We start from the raw sequence: 23751 nt of genomic DNA on the forward strand, positions 1-23751 counted from the left end.
GTATGTGAACGTTAATTTGGAAGATGGGGTTCCAATGGTCGTACAGCATACCTTGAGACCTTAGCTACTCAGGGTATGTCAAATTGAAGTTATACTCCATCTGTAGGCGTAGCCATGCATTAAACTGTCAGGTGGCCCCTGAAAACAAAGTACTGTAAATAGCGGTGCGACCGTGTGTCGTTGTGAGGTATACGGACTACTGCGGTCATTTGAGCACGTTGTACGTAAACCTGCACATTCTTAAAGAGGTTCAAGTCGCAAGGGCCGTCACTTTGATCCAGGAAGATGCACCTTTCGTCGTGTTGCTGTAGATTTTAATGTCTCGCCGTCCGTTATTTAACGTTTGTGGAATCGCTAAAATGAGACAGGTCAGTTCGAAAGTAGGGTTGGACAAGGTCGTGGACGCATGACAACCCCACAGGATGATCGATGTCTGGCCATCTGTGCGTTGCGGCGTCGTTCAGCAGCTGCCAGAAAACTGCAACAAGACCTCAGGAGGGTCACTGGAGTCATGGTGTCTGACCAGACAGTAAGGAACAGGTTAAGAGAATTGTCCTTACGACCCAGACGTCCTGTTCGAGTTCCCCGTTTAAGGCAGCAACATCGCGCGGTTAGCCTTCTGTTTGCCCGTACCCACGTCAACTGGCAACTTCGCCAATGGAGACCTTTGTTGTCCACAGACGACTCCAGATTTCTCCTGACACAGCGTGATGGACGTCAACGTGTATGGAGACGCTGTGGTGAGCAGTGCATGCCAAATGCTGTCCAGGAAGGCGACCGATACGGACAAGGTTCTGTGATAGTGTGGGGTGGCATCAGTATTGATGGCCGTACGGATCTTGTCGTCTTCCGTGGTAATCTTACCGCTGCGGGGTACATCGAGAAGATACTGCTACAGCATGTATTTTTTGCTGCATACGCTGTTGACCCCGAATTCGTACTCATCCACGACAATGCCAGGGTTCATATAGCGCGCGTCACCAGAGCTGTCTTGCGAGAACTGGACATTCAAGAGATGGAATGGCCAGCAGTGAGTCCCGACCTTAAGACCAACGAGCATGTGTGGGATAGGCTTCATATCGGTGGTCTTGGACGTCCTGTTATGCCACAGACTCTCCAAGACCTCGAACAGACTCTCATTGAAGAATGGGACCTGATCCCGCAACCTGACCTCCGTCGACTTATACGGTGCCAAGCTGTGATGATTGCTCGTGGAGGACATGCACCATACTGAATCTCTCCAACTGTGATAAAAATCCACCCTGGAGGACTGTTACCACTTTGTTTTCGCCCCGATGTGGACATTTCCGCTTGTGTTCTGAAAATGAACACTAATCCCTCGATGTTCTTTTGTATACTTCAACGGTAATATACCTGGGTGCGAGGTATTGTTTTGTGGAGCATGGCATACGTTCAAATACATGTTCCCCTAAATTTTTGAACTGTGTAGTAATAAAGATAATTTATATATATATATATATATATGCTGATGTACTCGTGCTTCGCTATGGAATTCTCAGAAAGACTATCGTAGTGGTTTTCCCAACTGAAGTCAACATAGGTTATTACAATGACGTCAGTAGGAAAGTAGGGATTAAAAGCAATGTTATCACATAAAATACTCGATCAAATGAAAGACCGCACATTTTCTCACTTTTAACGAATATTACTACGGTGCTGATCTAACTAGAGATGGCAAACGAATAATGACATATCGGAATATCGATATTTTTAGAGGGAAATATCGATACATCGACATCGATATTTTGAGGTCCGACATAGAGTCGATATCGATATTTTGTACGCAATGTAGCTATATTTCTGTCTAATTTAATACTTTTGTTTACGATTTGATTCTTTTTTCAGCCCCTTTCAGTATTGTATGCTACAGTTACGAAATTTGAATTTGTATTTCTCAATTCACTTCGATAAATATAGTGATAATATCACAACTCATTCATCGTGCGTACCAAGGTTCTTTAACACTACTAAAGGTTGGGCCCGGTGCGTACCTAAGTCAATAAAGCCAAATAGCTTATCATATTAAGCTATTTGATAAAGCCGCCAGCCAACACAGGCCACCCACAGCACGCCCAGCCGTTAACTACGTTGTCATTGTTGTCAGTGAGGTACAGGAAAGTTGTAGAATATTGTTGGCGGTTAGTGCTGTTCATACTTGTGTTGCCAATAGTGTATTGCTATTTGCTTTAAGTCGCACCGACACAGATAGGTCTTATGGCGACGATGGGATAGGAAAGGCCTAGGAGTCGGAAGGAAGCGGCCGTGGCCTTAATTAAGGTACAGCCCCAGCATTTGCCCGGTGTGAAAATGGGAAACCACGGATAACCATCTTCAGGGCTGCCGACAGTGGGGTTCGCACCCACCATCTCCCGAATGCAAGCTCACAACTGCGCGGCCCTAACAGCACGGCCAACTCGCCTGGTCATAGTGATACAATAAGCGGGCGCTGCACTATGCAAAACGTACACAAAATAAATTCTCCAGGACTTCCAGTTGCGAGGTCCGTAGAATGGGTCTCGGCCCTCAAGTGGCCACGGCTGGTCCGTCGTCCAACAGCTCTGCATTCTGACGAGCCAACCGAGCAGAGGAGGGGTGGCCACGGCTCTACCGTGGCTCTACTACCCCCATTTCCTGTCCTTAAATCCGACTAACTCGGGTTGGTAGAGTGATGGTGCTTTCCGAAAACGGGCGAAAGAAGAACTAAATAAACTTATAGTTTTTTTTATGCTAGGGGCTTTACGTCGCGCCGACACAGATAGGTCTTATGGCGACGATGGGATAGGAAAGGCCTAGGAGTTGGAAGGAAGCGGCCGTGGCCTTAATTAAGGTACAGTCCCAGCATTTGCCTGGTGTGAAAATGGGAAACCACGGAAAACCATCTTCAGGGCTGCCGATAGTGGGATTCGAACCTACTATCTCTCGGATGCAAGCTCACAGCCGCGCGCCCCTACGCGCACGGCCAACTCGCCCGGTTAAACTTATAGTAATGAGTATATGGACGGGAGATATGGAGGCATATCTTGAAATGAGAAGTAGGCCTATATGTAAGGGGTAGAATGGATTTATTGGTCCAAAACAAAAATATGGTCCCTACTGAACTCATAATTCTACATCTATTATTCTTTATTGCAAGATTATCTCGCCCTTCGTGGCGGGAGAAGTCACAGTGGGACTGAGCGAGCCATCCATTCGGACGGTGTACGAACACTTCGGCTGACTTCGAATAATAAATAATTAACAATCTATATATATAAAATAAGAGTTTTGTCTGTACATTGCTCAGAATTTGAAAATAATGGTATTTCTGTATCGGTCATGTCCATAGTAACAAGAAAACGCACTTTTTACTTTTCCGTAATTTCTGTCTGTCTGTCTGTCTGTCTGTCTGTCTGTCTGTCTGTCTGTCTGTCTGTCTGTCTGTCTGTCTGTCTGTCTGTCTGTCTGTCTGTCTGTCTGTCTGTCTGTACACGCATCGCGAGAAAACGGTTGAAGAGAATTTAATGAAAATCGGTATGTGAAGTCGGGGGATGAGCCTCTACAATCTACGCTATAAATCATTTTACTCACGCTGAGTGAAATGGTAGTTTAGGGGAAGGCCTAAAATTGAATTCTCAACTATTCATGTTATTAGTTGTCTAAAGAAAATCGGTATGTGAAGTCGGGGGATGAGCCTCTACAATCTAGGCTATAAATCATTTTACTCACACTGAGTGAAATGGTAGTTTCGGGGAAGGCCTAAAATTGAATTCTCAAATATTTGTTATTATTGGTCGTATTTTAAAGAAAATGGGTATGCAAAGTTGGGGAATAAATTGCTACAATCTAGGCTGTCAATAATTGTATTCACACTGAGAAAAATGGTAGTTTAGGGGTAGGCCTAAAATTTAATTCTCAAATATTGTTGTTGTTAGTAGTCCTATCTTGATGAAAATCGGTATGCAAAGTCAGGAAGTAAGTCGCTATAGTCTATGCTGTAAATTATTTTATTCACGCTGAGTAAAATGGTAGTTTAGGGGAAGGCGTAAAATGTAATTCTCAAATATTTCTTATTAGAGGTGTAATCGATGAATGCTGCATAACTAAGGTTACATAGTATTAAATTTCCTATTATTCATGTCTTATACATTGTTACCGTACTGGCTATGATCACAAAGATATTCATGATTTTAGATTTTTGTTACTAAGTCCATATCAGCACCGAGTAACGAGAAAATGGGTAAACAGTATTTAATGAAAATCGGTGTGTAAATTTGGAGAATAAGAAACTACAGTTTACGGTATAAAATATTTTACAAATCGCAGAGTCGAAAGAAAACTAAATGTGTAGGCCTACAATATAGAAAGCTCATAACACTGATCAACAATAACATTACATTGACCATTGTTTGTCGTGATGTGCTTTGTGTCTTCTGTTGCCCCTCATCTCCGGTACATAGGATTACTGCCGCGTACAGAGTACTTTTTATTTGATTTACTTCGCACCGACATAGATAGGTTTTATGGCGACGATGGTATAGGAAAGGGCTAGGAGTGCCTTAGGCCTTAATTAAGGTACAGGCCCAGCATTTGACTGGTGTGAAAGTGGGAAACTACGGAATACCATCTTCAGCGCTGCCGACAATGGGGGTTCGAATCCACTATCTCTCGGATGCAAGCTCACAGCTGCGCAGCGCTAACCACACGGTCAACTCGCCCAGTCGTACAGAGTGTAACAGCCTGCCTGAATATTGATGGGAAGTAGCTGGGGAGTTAGATAACTTTCTTCTTTAGCATGCCATTCCCCTGGTTTATAAATTGTCTGATACTACTGGTACGTAACACACTGGATCATCATAGCATTCGGGCTATTCAATCCCTACTCTGAGGCACTGATTGGAATGAACAGTGTGCATATTTAGCGGAATAATGGCAGATGAGTGTTCATGGCAATCTGCGGCCTGGTCATCCCAGCTCTGGAACTTTGGACTATTACATTGGCACCGCAATCTAACCGCAGCACTGTTCGTTAAAAGTGATAAAACGTGCGACTTTCCATTTGATCGAGTATTTTATATGATAGCATTGCTTTTAATCGCTACATTCATACTTACGTTTTTGTAATGACCTATGTTGATTTCAGTAAGGAAAACCACAAAGTCAGTCTTTCTGAGAATTCCGTAGCGAAGCACGGGTACATTAGCTAGTACATAATAAACCTTCATTGAGAGAGATTTCGGCAACATCATTAACCAAGAAATAATTAAGAATTGTAAGAAATATTAAATGAAGCTAAAATCTACAGGATGGAAATGTGTTTAATTAGGCCTGGAAAAATGCTGGCATCCATACTGGCAAACTGGCTGCACGTGCCAAGGCCAAGTAACCAGATGAGCGTGAAATCCCCTACACGAAATTAATCAATTACGCCCGTTAAAAACACGGAAAATTCAGTAAACAACACCATTATTACTTTGAATTTTGGTGGAATTTTTGGGGTGAATCTCAAAGAAATCGGTCTATTGGTTAGGAAACTGATGATTACACCACAATATCTCCTGACCAGGACAGCGTCATTAGATAACCTATAACAACTTCTGGACAGCAGCTACACTCACTTGGTCGATCGACGCGAGGTCGGATCTGCGTCGCGTTAATATCAAGTAGAGGTCTTGAACTGTCTCCTCAAATAAACTTGTGAGATTTATTAATTAGTGAAATGAGATAAAATATTTTACTGAGTGTTAAAGGTGAATGGACATTTTCTTAGTTGAATTAGTAATAGAATTTCTTAACTTCTGCAAATAAAAGCCGCAAGTGCATAGATAACTTTCATTTAATGATTGAGTGTCTTTGTAAGTAGGGGAGTTGTAGACTAGAGATGGGAAGATTCTGAACGAGTGATTCAAAATGAACGAATCATTTTGAACGAGTGATTCAAAATGAACGAATCATTGCACTGAACGATTGAATCATGATTCAGTGAACGAAATGAATCGACTCGTTTGTGAATCGAGAGATGGCAGCCGCAACGCCGCAACTCGTTCCTTGGTTCCTCGTTCGTTCTGATTCATATCGCCAAATCGGGTATCCACCAGTTTTGAATCAATGACTACTTGTGGAGAACGACTCATTTTTTATTTAACCTGAACTAAAAGTCCGGTCCACAAGTAAAATACTCCTAACCTATCCTTACAGGAAAAAATATTTTTTTAATAAGAAATTATCACGTACCGTAGTTTCAAGTCACACACTTCTCGGAACTTTAATATACACTCAACTTCCTGCTCGTTGCGAAATGTTAGGTTAAGTTTACTTCAAGGTTCGCGTTCACGTTCTTGTTCTCGTGAACTAACGCGTGAAATATGGCCACAAAAATGTTCATATCTACTATAAATTCGATTCTCGTACAGCTTCGAATGGTAGCTACTTAAGTTTGAAAAGGATTAGTCAGACGGTTGGGTAGCATTTTTCTACTGTAACCTTTAAAAAGGATATTACTCTTGTTAAAATGCTATCAATTATTATTATTATTATTATTATTATTATTATTATTATTATTATTATTATTATTATTATTATTATTATTATTATTATTATTATTATTATACCTTGAACGTTTCACTTCTTGCAACCTGTAAACATGTAAAGCAGTAGCAGTTATAAAGAACATGACGGAATTGTTTCGCATTCGGCTCTCCGTCACGTGGTATTGGAATGAACGAATTAAATGAACGAATCATTTTAGTGAATCGGTTCAAATGAATCGGTTCTTCTAAAAGAATCAGATTCCCCATCTCTATTGTAGACTAGCCAAGATAAGCTTTGAATCTTATATCTCTTGAACACCTGGTATAACGAAGGGGATGAGAGCAAATTGAAGTTCTCACGGACAGTTAATTTCTTTCCGGCGGACGGTAAATACGTACATATAGTGGGCAGCCAGAGTAATTCATTATTTGCGTGGTTTGTACCATTTAAAGTGTAGAATATGTGTAATTATAATTAATGTATAAGAAATAATGTTATTTGCAAATATGAGTGGCTAATTTCTGAACGAACTAGCTAGAATGTAGCCGGGATGACATCGGAAGCTATGACGCCGTTACAAGGTCTGTCTATTTTTAATATAATGTTGTAGCTAGAAATTGTAAATGCTTGTCCCATTAAATTACTATGTTGCGTGTGTAGAAATTAATTATAGTATAATGTAGAGGCGAAGTGTCTATTATTAATGTCAGTGTGCGAAACTCATAAATGCGCTTAAAATTTAGTTACCGAGCTCGATAGCTGCAGTCGCCTAAGTGCGGCCAGTAACCAGTATTCAGGAGATAGTGGGTTCAAACCCCACTGTCGGCAGCCCTGAAGATGGTTTTCCGTGGTTTCCCCATTTTCACACCAGGCAAATGCTGGGATGTACCTTAATGAAGGCCACGGCCGCTTCCTTTCCAGTCCTAGCCCTTTCCTGTCCATTCGTCGCCGTAAGACATATCTGTCGGTGCGACGTAAAGCCAATAGCAAAAAAAAATCGTTAAGAAACTGTAAAAAGCGAAGTTTAAATATTGTACTAAAATCAATGAAATATGTTCAGGCTGATAAAAGTTACAATATGATAACGATAAAATAGTTGTGGTGAGCGTGATAAAGTCAAATATTAAAATAATATAAAATAAATAATAATAATATTCACGTCAGGATAAATTTTAAATGATGAATTACGTACCGGTATTCAACAGTAATGTCGAGTGAGAGTTGCGATTTATACCGAAATCCAGTGAAGTCCGATAAAGTTAGCAGTTATTTTTGGGAAGCTTACATTTTGTGACACCGTGTATTTGTGATACAGAAAATCTCGGTGTTTTAGTTTGTCCTTGAGGTCAGTAAAAACGTAAAGAAGTTAATTGTGAGATTCTTATAAAGTTGTTTATCATGGGATTTCGTATATTTGAAAAGTTTTGAACAGAAAAGAAATGGATTGTAATGGAAATGAATAACTTATTAGGAGAATAGTTAGGAAGATGTTAAAGGCAGAGTAAGCCTGTATTTTATAAGTGATGTATTATGAACATGAAGCCGATGATAATAGGCTCTGTTTGTCAAGGGAGAGGAATTTGTGACAGGCTGTATGTTAAGATGTAATATTTCTGAGACAGGCTGTATAAGATGACGATGTCCTGTAAGCAATCCGGAAGAGATGACTAATTTAATAATGGCCAGAATCCAAGTGAGATCGTTGTAACACCTATTTTAATTTCAAGTCGATGTTCTCCCATGCTTACTAATTTTCATATGAGATTGTATGTCTTGGCAGTTAAGTCCAAGTAGTGACGATTCTATGTAGAAACAGCATTGTGCATTTTTGTGATAGTTGACCTCACAAACAAAATACATTCTGACACACGCTCGAGGTAATACTTGATTATTGTAAACTTAATTTTATTCTGTAAAATTTACGAGATGAAATTATCATTGACTGGAAACATTGCGAGAGAGAAAATTGAATGTTATTAGAATGATAGTCTAGCTTGTGTAGATTGATGGAAAGTTGCTTCACTGGATAGTTCACAGCAATACATGTTTGGAACGTTGAGATGAAAGGCCATTTGGAGCCTCACACTTGAGTTATGCTGTGGATTCCGTGATGGTGGTGATTACTGTTTTCAGCGATATTAGGTAAAGTTAAACGAGATTTGAATTTATTTTTTATTTAACGAACTTCATTGCATGTACTGAAATTGTATTGAGGAATGGATTAACGTAGTCGGACGTTGTTTAATTTCGATTTCACGTTTTATTGTAAGAAATGGTATAGTTATATTTCCAGATTCGAGTTCATTCTGTGGTGAGTTTCATTTCATTGTGTTAGAGTTGCAAGATTTAAAAATCCGGGATTGTCTTTGAAGTTTCAATTTTGCCTGACAAGAAATGATTTGTAGATAACCCAACTTTGGCTCAACGATAGACTTAGGATGCTGCGTGTATTATATACATTTAAGGATGTGTAGTCCGGCTCCATGGCTAAATGGTTAGCATGCTGGTCTTTGGTCACAGGGGTCCCGGGTTTGATTCCCGGCAGAGTCGGGAATTTTAACCATCATTAGTTAATTTCGCTGGCACGGGGGCTGGGTGAATGTGTTGTCTTCATCATCATTTCATCCTCATCATGACGCGCAGGTCGCCTACGGGTGTCAAATCGAAAGACCTGCACCTGGCGATTCGAACATGTCCTCGGACACTCCCGGCACTATAAGCCATATGCCATTTCATTTCAAAGATGTGTATTATAGGCACTACGTAGGCTCAACGACAGCATTAGGGCATTGTATGTTTATAGTCAAGTCATAGTTTAGTCATTTTGCAAACTGACCTGAATGATGGTAGTGTTTGCAGTAGTGAATACGGATGTGAAGGATGTTAGCAGGTGTTGTTCATGCCATGTTTTGGCATCATTCTTACTAGCCAGCAGGTGCTCCCATAATAGCGTTGCATTAGTAGTGGCATGAATGTGAGGGTTGTCCCACAGGGAAACCTAGCTAATGGGGATTGATTATTACTGCTTAGCCGCACGTGTCCAAGTTCAATGAACTTTGGTTTTTCTATTTTCTTTCTTGACATTTAAATTTATTGTTCGGATGTCTGGTATCTAGTAATAGTGCTGTGTGTTGACACTTAGTTTATTTATGAAGGATTTATGCTACGAATGCGGTTTCGATCATCATATATCTTATTTTCAATTTTCGTTATTTCACTTTATATTAGGTGAGATGCTGGTCTACCTTGTAGTTTGGTTTAGTGGAACAATTGTGGGAAGAGAGATTTGTAATGGTAGTTGCAGTTATAGAAAACTGGAAAGGTTTCCTTTCATTTATGTTTTTAGTGTGGACTTGTAATTTAATAAACTTAATGACATAACCGTTTATGACCTGAAAGTTGGTTGAATAAGAATATTTTCAAGTGGCTTATCACTATTCTTTAACTTCAGTGTTTGGCATTCCATTGAAATGCATGCTGAATTAATGTTTTACTGCATTTTGCAGTGTTCCTTCAGGATGACGTAATGTAATATCCCCTCGGATCGAGTTGTTGTTGGTTCCTTCAGAACATGTGTTTGGAGTGATGCATGTTTCAGCATTGGGATTATTCTGTAACTTAAGGTGTCATGAGATGACAATACATGGTGGAATTTTATTTCTGATTGTGACCATTGCTGTTAACTTTTAATGAACACCATGGTTTCTAGTAATACTTCATGTAACGTGCTCTCCTACGTATTTATTACTTCAAGATTTCTACTTTACCATCTGTCAACTTCTCCAGCCTGCTCTCACTACAGCGTGTGGTGCGACTGCTTACCAGCCCACTATGCACTTTACTACTGCTCTCCCTCCGAGCCTCCCCTCTTCCGCTGCATGTGTACGTCACGTCTATTTCTCACACATTCTGGACTCTACTATCTTCCACTATAAATGCGGGGTCTCTACAGTGGACTGTGTAATCCCTAATCTCATTATTTTTTATTCGGCTGGGTGACGCCACAACTCTACCATTGCACCCAGCTGACCCAACAAGCATATCGGCCAGACGCCAATTTGGAAGTCGGCTATAGACAATGTTCACCTGTGTTGTCCTGGATGTCAGCCACTCCATCTCAGAAGAAACCATCCTCTCCGACCTCCGCAAGATGGGAGTGTACAGCGCCCCACCAAGTAACACCAAGCAAAGCAAAGGAAAGAATTTCAACATATGGCATTTATTGATTTTCGTCACAGATATGCAATGTTTTTGTACTTACTTCATGTGGAGGCTTCAGTCCAGGTCTTATTACACTCCTCCTTGTTGTACCAGTATATGCCTTTCCACTGTTCCTCAATCTCTTGTTTTTCACATCCTTCCACTCATTTATATTTAGTGACCGGCGTTTTCTTTTATATATGAGTTTTATGGACCCTCCAGGCACAGAAATGCTGCTTGCAGACACCATCTTCTCAACTACAGTATATGCAACATTTTTCTAGTGACCGCCAACTTAACGGCTTCATAATTCTTTGTACGGTAAATATTTCGACTTTCTACCACTGCAGTACTGTCGGGTATGAAATATGCAATATTTTTCCCATCATTAACTCCGTTTCAACAAAAATGGATTATGCAGTGTTATTCTGGGGAGTTAATCAATTCCAAAATTGATGAGTAGAGTTGTAAATTATTCTCAAACAAATGTTCCAATATTGGAACAGTGGGTGCAGGAGGGTACCATGAAAAGATGTTACCCTTTCAAGCATTTTACAAGTGACTATCGATTATTTTAAGGGGTATTGGTATTGGTATTGAAACTAGTTGAAATACAGTCAATACAGTCTTCTTAAATGTGTTAAAACGTGTTTTACCGAATAGGGTCACTGAACTTTATTTATAGTTTTTATAGAACGTATATTAATGATTTTTCTTTCTTTCTTTCTTTCCAAAGATCGACTGTAGATAAAATTGCTGACATTCTGGGAATAAAGTCAAAGAATAATACTAGATCATAAATTCCACCTATTCAATACATAAGAGTTTTTTATTTAAATTACAAAATGGATCTTAACTTATTAGATACAGGGACATGTTTCGTCCATAATGTGGGCATTATCAGAGGATTCTCTTATTTATATTTTAGACCTTCATTAAAAACTACGAATAAGAACAATCAGGATCCTGATATTTTCATTCTTTCAGGTATGAGATTTTTAGGCTGATGATGCCCTCATTATGGGCAAAACATGTCCCTGTATCTAATATGTTAAGGTCTATTTCTTACATTTAAATAAAAAAACTCTTCTGTATTGAATAGGTGGAATTTATAATCTAGTATTATTCTTTGACTTTAAGTACATTTCAATACGGACCATAACATGAGATTTGTAACACGCAATTCTGGAAATAGCCAATGACATACTGGGAGCTGACATAATCGTCTCACCAGCAGATACCTCCATGGGCGCGCATATGACAGTTTGTAGGGAGGGGCCCAGGCCTGGGGTTATGTAGTATTTTTTATACTTTGGAAGATAAATGGCGACTTGTATTCTGTGGTAGAATAACCCACTGTATCACCTGCCTGTTGGTGGGGGACGGTACTACCACTTCTACGTAATACTGACATTTAAATCATTTTCTTGAAAGGAAAACACCTGACTACATTAGATTTTTGCCTTTCCCTGAGAGCTAGAGGGGGGCCGCGGCCCCACCTTGCCCCCGGGTATGGGCGCCCTTGGATACCTGGGAGGTATCAGATGAAGTCAGCAGTGAGGAAGATGAAGCAGATATTGATCGGCTTTCTAGAAAGCAGCTTCTTGCTAATGCGGAGCCAATCATAACGTCTGTATGGTGAGTTAAGAGAAATTAAGAGAAGAAAACCTGGATTGCAGAAATGGTTTGCTGATCTTCTAGAAATACAGATTACTGCTTCTATGTCTTGTGGCAGCAGCGCCTCACAAAAGGAAGAAATGTACTATTCCTGAAGAAGCCAACTGGTCGAATGTTGATTTGCCCCTTTGCAACAGAAGAGAATGGATGGTGAAACAGTGGCTAGTAGAGAAGGACATTAGTCCAGTTGAACTGTTTGAACTATTCTTTCATGACATGGTTTTGGAAATATTTTGAGACAATACAAATCTGTTTGCTTTCCAGAGGAGGTTAACAAATCTGAATGTTACAGCTGAAGATCTTGGAGCTTTTTGAAATACTGTTAGTTTCTTTTTACTCTCAGGTCTCCATGCTTAGAATGTACTAGAAGCAGAGTCCAGACTGTCATAACAAAGAACCATCTGATGCTATGTTCAGAAACAGATTCACACATCATCTGCACATTTGAGAAAATAACCACTTAGAAGCAGGTTATAAGTTTGCCAAGGTCACACCTCTGTGGAATGCACTGAACAAAAGGTGGCTTCAGTTTTACCACAGGTAAATAAATAATACTGTACTACCGCAGGCATAGCACCAAGAAACATTTACACAGTAAACCCATAAGCTTTGGATATAAAGTATGGTAGATAAAAGGGTCACTAGTGAAGAACATAATAACAATCTGGAACATCTCATCAGTACCAGGCGAGTTTGCCATACGTGTAGAGGCGTGCGGCTGTGAGCTTGCATCTGGGAGATCGTGGGTTCAAATCCCACTGTCGGCAGCCCTGAAGATGGTTTTCAGTGGTTTACCATTTTCACACCAGGCAAAATGCTGGGGCCATATCTTAATTAAGGCCACAACCACTTCCTTCCAACTCCTAGGCCTTTCCTATCCCATCGTCGCAATAAGATCTATCTGTGTCGGTGCGATGTAAAGCCCGTAGCATCTCATCAGTGGCGTCGTGTGTTTAAAAGCTTTGGGTGATCACACAGAGTTGACCAAACCAAATCAAACCCCATGGCACTACAGCGCTTGAAGGGCCTTGGCCTACCAAGCGACTGCTGCTGAGCCCGAAGGCCTGTAGATTACGAGGTGTCGTGTGGTCAGCACGACGGATCCTCTCGGCTGTTATTCTTGGCTTTCTAGACCGAGGCCGCTATCTCACCATCAGATAACTCCTCAATTCTAATCACGTAGGCTGAGTGGACCTCGAACCAGCCCTCAGGTCCAGGCAAAAATCCCTGGCCTGGCCGGGAATCGAACCCGGGGCCTCCGGGTAAGAGGCAGGCACGCTACCCCTACACCACGGGGCCAGCACACAGAGCTGACAGTGGATTAAAAAATCTGATGTATAGGCCTAAGTTGCTCCTCAGTCGGTCAATACGTTAACAGGAGCTCAGTTAGCCTATATTATGTTGCCTCTTTGGTTCATTAAGCAATGTTATGTTACATGTGCGACTGTCAACAGCACCATGTACTTAATCAATTAACCACTCTGGAGTAACAGCTCTGTGCATTAACCACTGCCACGGACAATACGATATGTGCTGCCATCTTTGGGATTTGAAAATAACTTTTGGAGGAAGCATTGGAAGGCATTTACATGATATTGTATGATGAGAACAAAATATCTGTACGTTGAGAACTTATTTACAAAGTTTCAAATGCTGATTCACTTTCCGTTTCCATTTGAATCACATGCCATTCCAGCCGATCACAACCGCATTCTGAACTACAAACTTTGGCACACTGCATAGTTAGAGCTTGAAAGGGCAATGCTGTGGGTATGGTGAATGTGATCATACAATCATACGATCATGAAAATAACCACTTAGAAGCAAGTTATAAGATAGCCAAGGTCACACCTCGGTGGAATGCACTGAACAAAGGGTGGCTTCGTTTTTACCACAGGGACATAAATATTGCAATAAATAATACCTTACTAATTCTTTGGCAGGCAGAACATCAGCCAGGTAATGGCCACATAAATTCTATCTTTCTTGCTTTCTCCGTATTCTTATCCGAGGGGAAGGTCCGAATTTCTAACCATGTAACCAACATTTTCTCAAATGTAAAGTTCCGTTCGGCTAATGTAAAAATTTCATAAAGTCTTTAACTGTAAATCGGGGATAGAGAGTGCGTTACCCTCTCGAGTTCCCCTTCAACTTGGTTCGAGATGACTACGACTTTGTAAATGTTTTTCTTTTCTGTAATGCCTTAAAGTAACCTTCATTCGACTCACCTCAATAGCTTGGGATTAGCCCCTGTATATCTGGGCTGAGAGCCCCTTTAGGACTTTATTCTTCATTATCTATGAGTGCAAGTATACACCTCCACTCTTTTTGTGTTCGGGCCAGTAATCTAACCTGTTCTTTGTCCATGAAGGCCCAGTAGGTTGGGTAATAGATACCGCTGTGTAAAAGTAACTTCTATTGTAAATCGTGCCTAGAGAGGCCGGAGAGTGTAAGATTTTTGATGTAATGTTGCCTTAAGCGGCCTGTTAGAAATTTGTTATAATGTTGGAGAGCATGTAAGCTCTTTCTAAGTTTTCTGTAATTGTGAAGGGTGCCTCTGGAAGGCTAGAAATTTTAACTTTTGGAGCAAGTGCTCTTGAATTGGGGGATTTCTGCCCTTGCCTAAATTATACCTCATTTATAAAATTGTAAATTGTGTAAACTTGAACTGGTAGATCAGAACTTGTAACTCTGGGGCTTGTAGCCCAAAGCTGTTAAATTCCCTATTCTGGGGTTCTCTATTTTTTATCCCCAAATTTGTCATTGTTATTTCACTAAGTAAAAATTTGTTAAGTTTGTTGTTTTGAAGAAATACAACCTTCAGTTCAAGTTTTAAATTAATTTTGCGATAGACCCATTAACCCCAGCACCTTCTTTCACCTCTCTGCGATCCACCAAAACATGGCAACAGGATCAATTTGAGGTAAGGAACCATGTTTCAGAAATGATCAAGTCAAAAGCTGAGCGAAATTCTAGGTTTCAGCTTCACAAGTAGCTGATTTGCGAGTTCAATGCTTAAGACTCTGGCTCAACGTCGACTCAGCCTGAAGTGAGTACCATAGAATACAAATTTTCATTACTAGAGAATGAACATTTTCATTCTCGGGGAAGGGGGGGGGGGGGTAGAGGATGTCCCATTCTATAAACATTTGGTTTTAATTAAAATGTGATTTTCCAGTCAAAAAGGACTCCCATAACTCTTCTACCTTGGGGCTTGAGGCAGACACCTCCGCGTGATAAGTCCTCATAACTGTGCACCACTCACCACACTATATTATGAAGCTTGAAGTTCAAACTTCTTCAACTCTTTTCTTTTTCAAATCCACTCCATCCAAGCTGTTCAAAATCAAAAATATGTAAGTCTAACTTGCAAGCAGGAAACAAAACAGAAACCTCTCAATTACTTCATCAGATGTAAGGCAATTGCATTGACATGATAACTGAAGAACTGCTAGATTATCTTATCTTCCCTATTCATCAGGGAATGCCTGTTAAGTAGAAATTCTTTCAAATATAAAATAATTTGATTTCCTTGCCTAATCTGAAATGCTCTGTCAGTCAACAGTACTTCTTGTTTAGAATTTACCACTTGATGTGGAGCTGATATAACCTGAAATATACGCAGGGTTATTTACCTAAGATGTTACACCAAAATAACTTCTCATCCATTGAAGATATCAATATTTTGTTTTTTCATATTCTTAAATGGAATTTAGGTACTCATGAATTTTTATTTTTATTTTTTAATGTAGGAGAAATAGAGACTAACTGTTCGGCTCCAAGGCTACATGATTAGCATGCTGGCCTTTGATTACAGGGGTCTCGCGTACGATCCCCGGCATGGTCCAGAATTTTAACCATCATTGGTTAATTCCACTGGCACAGGGGCTGGGGTATGTGTCATCTTCATCCTCATCATGACGCGCATGTCACCCACGGGAGTCAAATGAAAAAACCTGCACCTGGCGAGCCAAACATGTCCTCGGAAACTCCCGGCACTAAAAGCCATTTCATTTCACTCTTCTTTTTAACCAATTCCCCTTTATGGATGGCAAATGGTCATCAAGTATAGAAGAATGCCCACTGCACGTTATGGGCACAGATTTATCGCTAATTATTTTGATGAAACGTGCCTTGTATTTTGCTTAATGTTGTAGAAAAAACTTTTCTTGAAATACTAACAAAATATGGTGGTATTCTTACCTTTACATGTTGAGCTCAGTATGGTATACCTGGTAACAGAGTTGAAGCACAAGGGTATATTCCTACAGATGGCAACTTACAACTTTTTTGACGCATACAACTTTGGCAGCTAGCATATTTTTTCTCATATGTGGACGGAATATTGGTGATGACATGTCTCTCTATTAGCTAAAGGGCGAAAGCTTCGTCGATATTTTACCCTGTATGGATGGGGCATGGCACACTGTGATGTTCTGTCAGGCTGCGTGCTACTGCAAGACGGAAATCAAGAAATGTTGTTCTTTTCCTAACATTTAGGACTGTGTGGAAAATTCTAAATTCCCATGGAGGGAATTAGTTATTTTTCACCACTAGAGCATGTCAAAAATGTCAAAAACATATCAGATGTAAGGCTTTTCGGGCGTTTGCTCTCTATTAACCAGCGTTTCGTCTTAGGTCTGACACTAGACTCATCACAGTGGGATGTGTCAGACCCTACCCACTGATGCTGGGGTGTATGCAGGTGAACTATTTATTTATTAGAAGGTTATTTCATTCCTACCCTATGGGTATACAAAGTAGCTTTTAGGCCATTTAGAATGTATGTGAGTATAAGAAAATAGAATATTTAGTGGTATGAATAGACATACGTAAGTAAAAAATTAGGAGGATAACGAGTTAGGATACACAGTTATACAGATATTTACAGAATAGGATAACAAAATGATGAATATACAACAAAGAGAACATGTTTGCATCGTAGCGTATTGGAGCAAGAGTTCATATAGTTCATTGGGCGACGTCAATTATGCAGGTGAACTTATCAGAAGCCCTTATAAGAGGCACAGTCTGATAACTGCATATGGGAGATAAATCTCCACAATGGAATTATTGCCCGCCTAGCAATTCTGAATGGAAAATTCTAAATTCCCATGGAGAGAATTAGATATTTTTCACCAATAGAGCATGTCAAAAATGTCAAAAACATATCAGATGTAAGGCTTTTCGGGCGTTTCGTCTTAGGTCTGACACTAGACTCATCAGAGTGGGATGTGTCAGACCCTACCCACTGACGCTGGGGTGTATGCAGGTGAACAAGCAAGCAAGCAAAATAAGTTATTTAATTCCCTCTCCTCACACGAGGCCACCAGGACGAGGCCTCTTCCCCCGCCGAGAAGAAACCACCGGGAAGGAGACGACACCGCCCCAGGACCAGGAGGAAGAAGACGCCGGCCCACCAGGAGAGGGCCGCCCAGCTGCAACCCAGGACTGCTCCCAGGACAGCAGTCAACCAAGGAGCCAATCAGGAGAGGACCTCAGCAGGTAGCGGCAGCCAGGTGAGATGGAAATGTCCCCCTCAGCAGCTCTTGCAGTGTTTCCGCTGTCTGAGGTGGGGCCACCGGCAGGAGAGCTGTGGGCTCCAAGTGAAGTGCAACCATTGTGGGGGTGATCACCACTACACGGCCTGCGCGACACTTAAGGAGGCGCCAGTTTGCGCCAACTGCACGGGGGGCCACCCGGCCTCCCATCGCAGTTGCCCAGTCTACCGGGCCATGGCGTGGGCAGAGAGGAAGGAGGCCCGGCGTCATGACCCACCCCCTTCTAGGAGGCCCCCGCCTCGGCGGGCTTGGCCTCATTCTCCGGGATCGGAGACTGGGTACGAGGGACCCCAAGGAGGTGGTGCGGTGCGGCAGACCCTAGTGGTACTCGACGCATGGCTCCGCAGCCGGCAAGGCCCGCGCTAGTCACAGCAGTGCCCAGACGGACTGATCCCCTGGCAGATGGAACGGCGAGACTATGGTTCATGGCTGACCCTTCAATACAACACCTCAACACTACCTTACCAATACAAACTCTTGCCGTGGTAGCAAGTCTAACTCGGAAACCGGCAGATACTCCTTGTATCACTTTCCCACTCTTCCCCTGCTATCTCTTTCTTCTTAGAAACTAATAGCATGTCGGAGGCCATGTAGATGGTCACGCGGGGGGAGCGGGCTTCGGGGACCCCCCGGAAAAAAAAAAAAAAAGATAGGTTGGTAGATGGCTTCCGGCGGCGGGGTGGGTTGCGGGTTATGAGAAGGGGAAAGAGGAGGGGAGCGGACGGGACGGGGTGGGGAGGGAGAGTGTTCCACTCGGTAGGTTCGCCTGCGGAAATGGACGCCGGTGGTGAGTAGACGTTCTACGCCGGCAGCTGATGAGAGTTGGAGGCGAACCATGAATGTCGGGCCGTTGGTGTTGAAGATACGAAATGCCCAGCGGGCGGGGATGCCTGCCAGTTGCAGTTCATGCAGGATATCCTGTTCGGAGATGGCAGTGTCAATGCCACGGACGACACAGCTCGGAGATGGAAATTGCTGCTGGGCTGGAGTTGAGTCATCTGCTTGACCATGGGAATCTGGCGGAGCTGCGACGGTGACATCCGTGTGGTTGGCAGAAGGTTGCTGGGGACTGCGTAATGTGGTAGGTAGGGAGGTGGTGAACGTTGACATGATAAGAGAGGGATGGCTAGTAGTGGTAGTAAGGATGGAAGTAGAGGGAGTAGTATGGGCAGAAACAGTGAAAGTACTAGTAGTAGTTACTGTGGACGAAGTAGAGGTGGGGAGCGGTGGGAACAGCTGTGGTGTATGAGGATGAACGCTGAAGATAACGTCAGAGTTAGAGCACAGTTGTTGGAGGATATACTCAGGAGGTGGCACCACTTCATAAAGTCGTCCGTTGATGTTTGCTCCGCTGGTTTCGAAGGCTGTCGCGGTGGCTGGATCAAAGAACTGGACCAAGATCTGCGTTGACATGCCATTAGCAGTGCGATCTGTAAGCCGCACAGCACCACGGACTGGGAGTGCGTTGACAATCGTATAGTCATCAAAATCAGTGTCCACACCTAAGATAAGACGGTTACTCATGGTGAATAGGGGAGGCGACAGCCAACTAGGTGTCTGCTGTTTAATTATTCTTAGGCCGACTGAGTAGCTGTTGAGACGAGGGCCGCCCAGCCGGAAAAAGTGTGGACATGCGACGTACGAAGGAGGATGTGCAGGTGGACTTATCAGAAGCCCTTATAAGAGACACAGTCTGATAACTGCATGTGGGAGATACATCTCCACAATGGAATTATTGCCCGCCTAGCAATTCCGAATGGAAAATTCTAAATTCCCATGGGGGGAATTAGATATTTTTCACCAATAGAGCATGTCAAAAATGTCAAAAACATATCAGATGTAAGGCTTTTCAGGCATTTGCTCTATTAACCAGCGTTTCGTCTTAGGCCTGACACTAGACTCATCACAGTGGGATGTGTCAGACCCTACCCACTGATGCTGGGGTGTATGCAGGTGAACTTATCAGAAGCCCTTATAAGAGGCACAGTCTGATAACTGCATACGGGAGATAAATCTCCACAATGAAATTATTGCCCGCCTAGCAATTCTGAATGGAATATTCTAAATTCCCATGGGGGGGGGAATTAGATATTTTTCACCAATAGAGCATGTCAAAAATGTCAAAAACATATCAGATGTAAGGCTTTTCAGGCATTTGCTCTATTAACCAGTGTTTTGTCTTAGGTCAGACACTGGACTCATTAGAGTGGGATGTGTCAGACCCTAACCACTGACGCTGGGGTGTATGCAGGTGAACTTACCAGAAGCCCTTATACGAGGCACAGTCTGATAACTGCATACGGGAGATAAATCTCCACAATGGAATTATTGCCCGCCTAGCAATTCCGAATGGAAAATTCTGAATTCCCATTGAGGGAATTAGATATTTTTCACCAATAGAGCATGTCAAAAATGTCAAAAACATATCAGATGTAAGGCTTTTCAGGCGTTTGCTCTATTAACCAGCGTTTTGTCTTAGGTCTGACACTAGACTCATCAGAGTGGGATGTGTCAGACCCTACCCACTGACGCTGGGGTTTATGCAGGTGAACTTATCAGAAGCCCTTATAAGAGCCACAGAACTGTTCTAAATAGCTATGTCCAACATGTGAAGGAGCAATTTCTTATACCACTTCAAAATTTTTCCTCATAGATGGATATGTTTGTGTCACTTAATCAACTAAATATTCCTACAGCATATCCTCCATATTCTGATTATAATCATTTACTAATTTGGGTTTGAAAATAGCTAATTTCATTACAGGATTTGTCTTCCATGTATCCACCATTCCCACACTCGAATGACAATTGAATTGCTTAATGCAGAAAGGGCCTAAGTCCAAAATAGCACATTTTCAGGAAAACATAAAAATAATACCGGTATTTTGGAATACTATATCATCCGAATCACATTTAGAACAAGTTCAGTAGGTAGGTTACAGCTCAGTTATGGATTGTGTAAGAACATATTGATGTTCAGCTACATCATTTTCCATTTACTTACTTACTTACTTACTTACTTACAAGGTAGATTTGGTTATCTATTGTGCAAATGGGGTTGGACTAGCTCTGCAGATTCTGATTGTGGTGCCTCTTCTCAGTCAATCCATCACATTGTTACTGACTGCCCAATACGAGCTTTCGAAGGAAAGCTAATGGACATTCACCGCACATCGGATGAAGCAGTTGATTGGGTCAAAATACTAGACCTAGAGTTGTAGTATTGTATGGACTTGTGACTATGCACATTTATCCTGAAACTATATATACATAAATTCATCATATGATAAATAATAATAATAAATAATACTTACTTACTTACTGGTCGGCACTACAGTTCATGTAGGTCCTTGGCTTCCTTAATCACCTGCCTCCATTCGTCCCGGTCCTCAGTTTTCCTTCTCCAGCATTTAACTCCCATCTTTCTAAGGTCGTCCTCAACATCATCAATCCATCTCTTCCTGGGCCTTCCTCTCCTCCTTATTCCTTCTGGTTTTCCTATAAAGACTTTTTTGACAGTACTGGTTTCTGCTACTCTCTGAACATGACCAGACCACCTAGTTCTTCCCTGCTTAATTTTAACAACAATATCTGGCTGGCTAAACAATCCTTGCAGCTCTGCATTTGTCCTCATTGCTCCATCCATCCTGATCTCTAACTGCTCCCAATATCTTTCTCAATCTTCCTTTCCCACCATAACAGCTACTATTCTTCTCTAGAAGTCATCACCCAGAATTCTGAGCCATACATCACTATTGGTCTTAATACTGTTGTGTATATTTTTATTTTTGTATTCCTACTGACATTCTTGGATTTAAACATATTTTGCAAGGCGTAAAATCATCGGTTCCCACTTTTTATACTTTCCTGTATTTTCACAGAGGTTTTATTGTTTGCAGTTGCTATGGAGCCCAGATATTTGAAAGTTGTAACTCTTTGGTATTCCTTCCCATGATGAACTCAAGGGAGAACGAGAGAAACTGAGGCTATCTCGGTAGATGAGCTAATGCGTATGAATGAAAATTTCCTTGGATGAAGCCAGAAATGTGTAGATGCAGGTGGAAGACATTTTTAACATATTCTGTGACCAGGTGAGAAATTATTTTACTTTGATTATGTGTTATTATGTGTGTTTGTTATTTACATGTGAGTCATACAAGCGCTTTCCCGGCCCCAAGCTCAGCGAGTTGCCATGTGCTTGTCTGACCAGCTTGCCCATCTACCCGCTGCACTGCGCCGGCCAACTGGCCGGCCCCACTTTAAGTGAAAGACGCTGTACTTTGTTTTATTTATATTCACTTCTAGCCCTAAGTCCATGCTTTCTCTTCTAATAAAGCATAGTTCTTTTCAAGAACTCTTTTGTTTGTGCAATAATTGCCACATCATCAGCATATGCTATCACTTGTACTAATTAGTTCAGGATGGTTCCCCCTTGGTTGATGGATGGTTGGAGTATTACTTTTTCCAGTGCTAAATTGAATAGGAGTATGGAGAGAACATCCCCCTATCTCAGCCCCTTTTCAACTAAAATCACCTCTGACAGATCCTGTTCCACTCTCACCTTGCAAACTGTTGTTATCATGGTCATTGCTGTTAACCTAACCAATTTCCAAGGGGTTTCCAAACTCGCTCACAATTATATACATTTTGCCTCTATCTACACTGTCATATGCCTTTTTAAAGTCAATATACAGCTGGTGCAGCTGCTAGTAATACTCATAAAAGTTCTCCAGTAATTGTCACAATATAAAAATCTGATCCAGTGTAGAGCAATTTTTTCTACAACCTGCTTGGTAATACCCTAGTATCCTTTCCATCCATAGTTCCAGTCTTGAGGCTAATATCTTACTTCCTTGCATGTTCTATCCAGCAAAGTAATCCCTCAATAATTTCCACATACTGCCGTATCTCCTTTCTTAGGTATTGGACATTTATTATGCCTACCGTCCAATCCTTAGGCATTTCCTTCTTCATCTAAACCTCCTTTATCAACTCATGAACAGCCTTCTTTATTCCTTCTTCCCCATATCTCAACAGTTCTGTCTCCATTCCATCTTCACCTGGGGCTTTGTTGTTCTTTAATTGCTGTCCTGACCTCTTCTGAATCTGGTTGCTCTATTAACAATTCATTCAATTCTCTTTCTTCCCCATCATCACTGATGTTTCCCTCTTCTCTATCATCCTCATTATTTCCATTGAGTACCTTGTAAAAATACTCCTGGCATCTTTCGAGCACTTTACTTTTGTCACCGATGAGCTTTCCATCCTCGTCCTTAAAGAAAACAGCTCCCTCTCTTAAGATCTTTTGTTCTCTCATAAAACTTCTGTAACTCATATCTATCCTTTATTTCATCCAGTTCTCTTTCTCTCTAAAGCTCTTTTTTTTTTTGGATCTACATATCTTATCGGCTCTTCCACTATTTGCCCTCTCCTTCTCTGAAGCATTCTTTTCCTAGCATCATTCCTCTCTTGAATTAGTATTAAGCATTCTTCATCAAACCATTCTGCTCTCTTTACATGTTCCTTCTTTCAAAAAGTATCATCTGCAACTTCACTGATAGTTGTTCTCAGTATCTCCCACTTACTTTCCAGTTCTCCTTCCTCCCATAACTCCTTTCTTATTTCCAAAGATTCTGCTATTTTCTTCTTGTATTTCTCTTGCAATTCCTCATTTTTAAGACCGTATACATTGAGCTTTGTCTTTCTTACTTTTTCTGTCCTTGCCAAGTCTAGTTTTTGTCTGTATTTTATTCTTACAAGATTATAGTCTGAATCAGCATCAGCA

The sequence above is a fragment of the Anabrus simplex genome, chromosome 3, assembly GCF_040414725.1.
Source record: "Anabrus simplex isolate iqAnaSimp1 chromosome 3, ASM4041472v1, whole genome shotgun sequence".
In the NCBI taxonomy this organism is placed as follows: domain Eukaryota; kingdom Metazoa; phylum Arthropoda; class Insecta; order Orthoptera; family Tettigoniidae; genus Anabrus; species Anabrus simplex.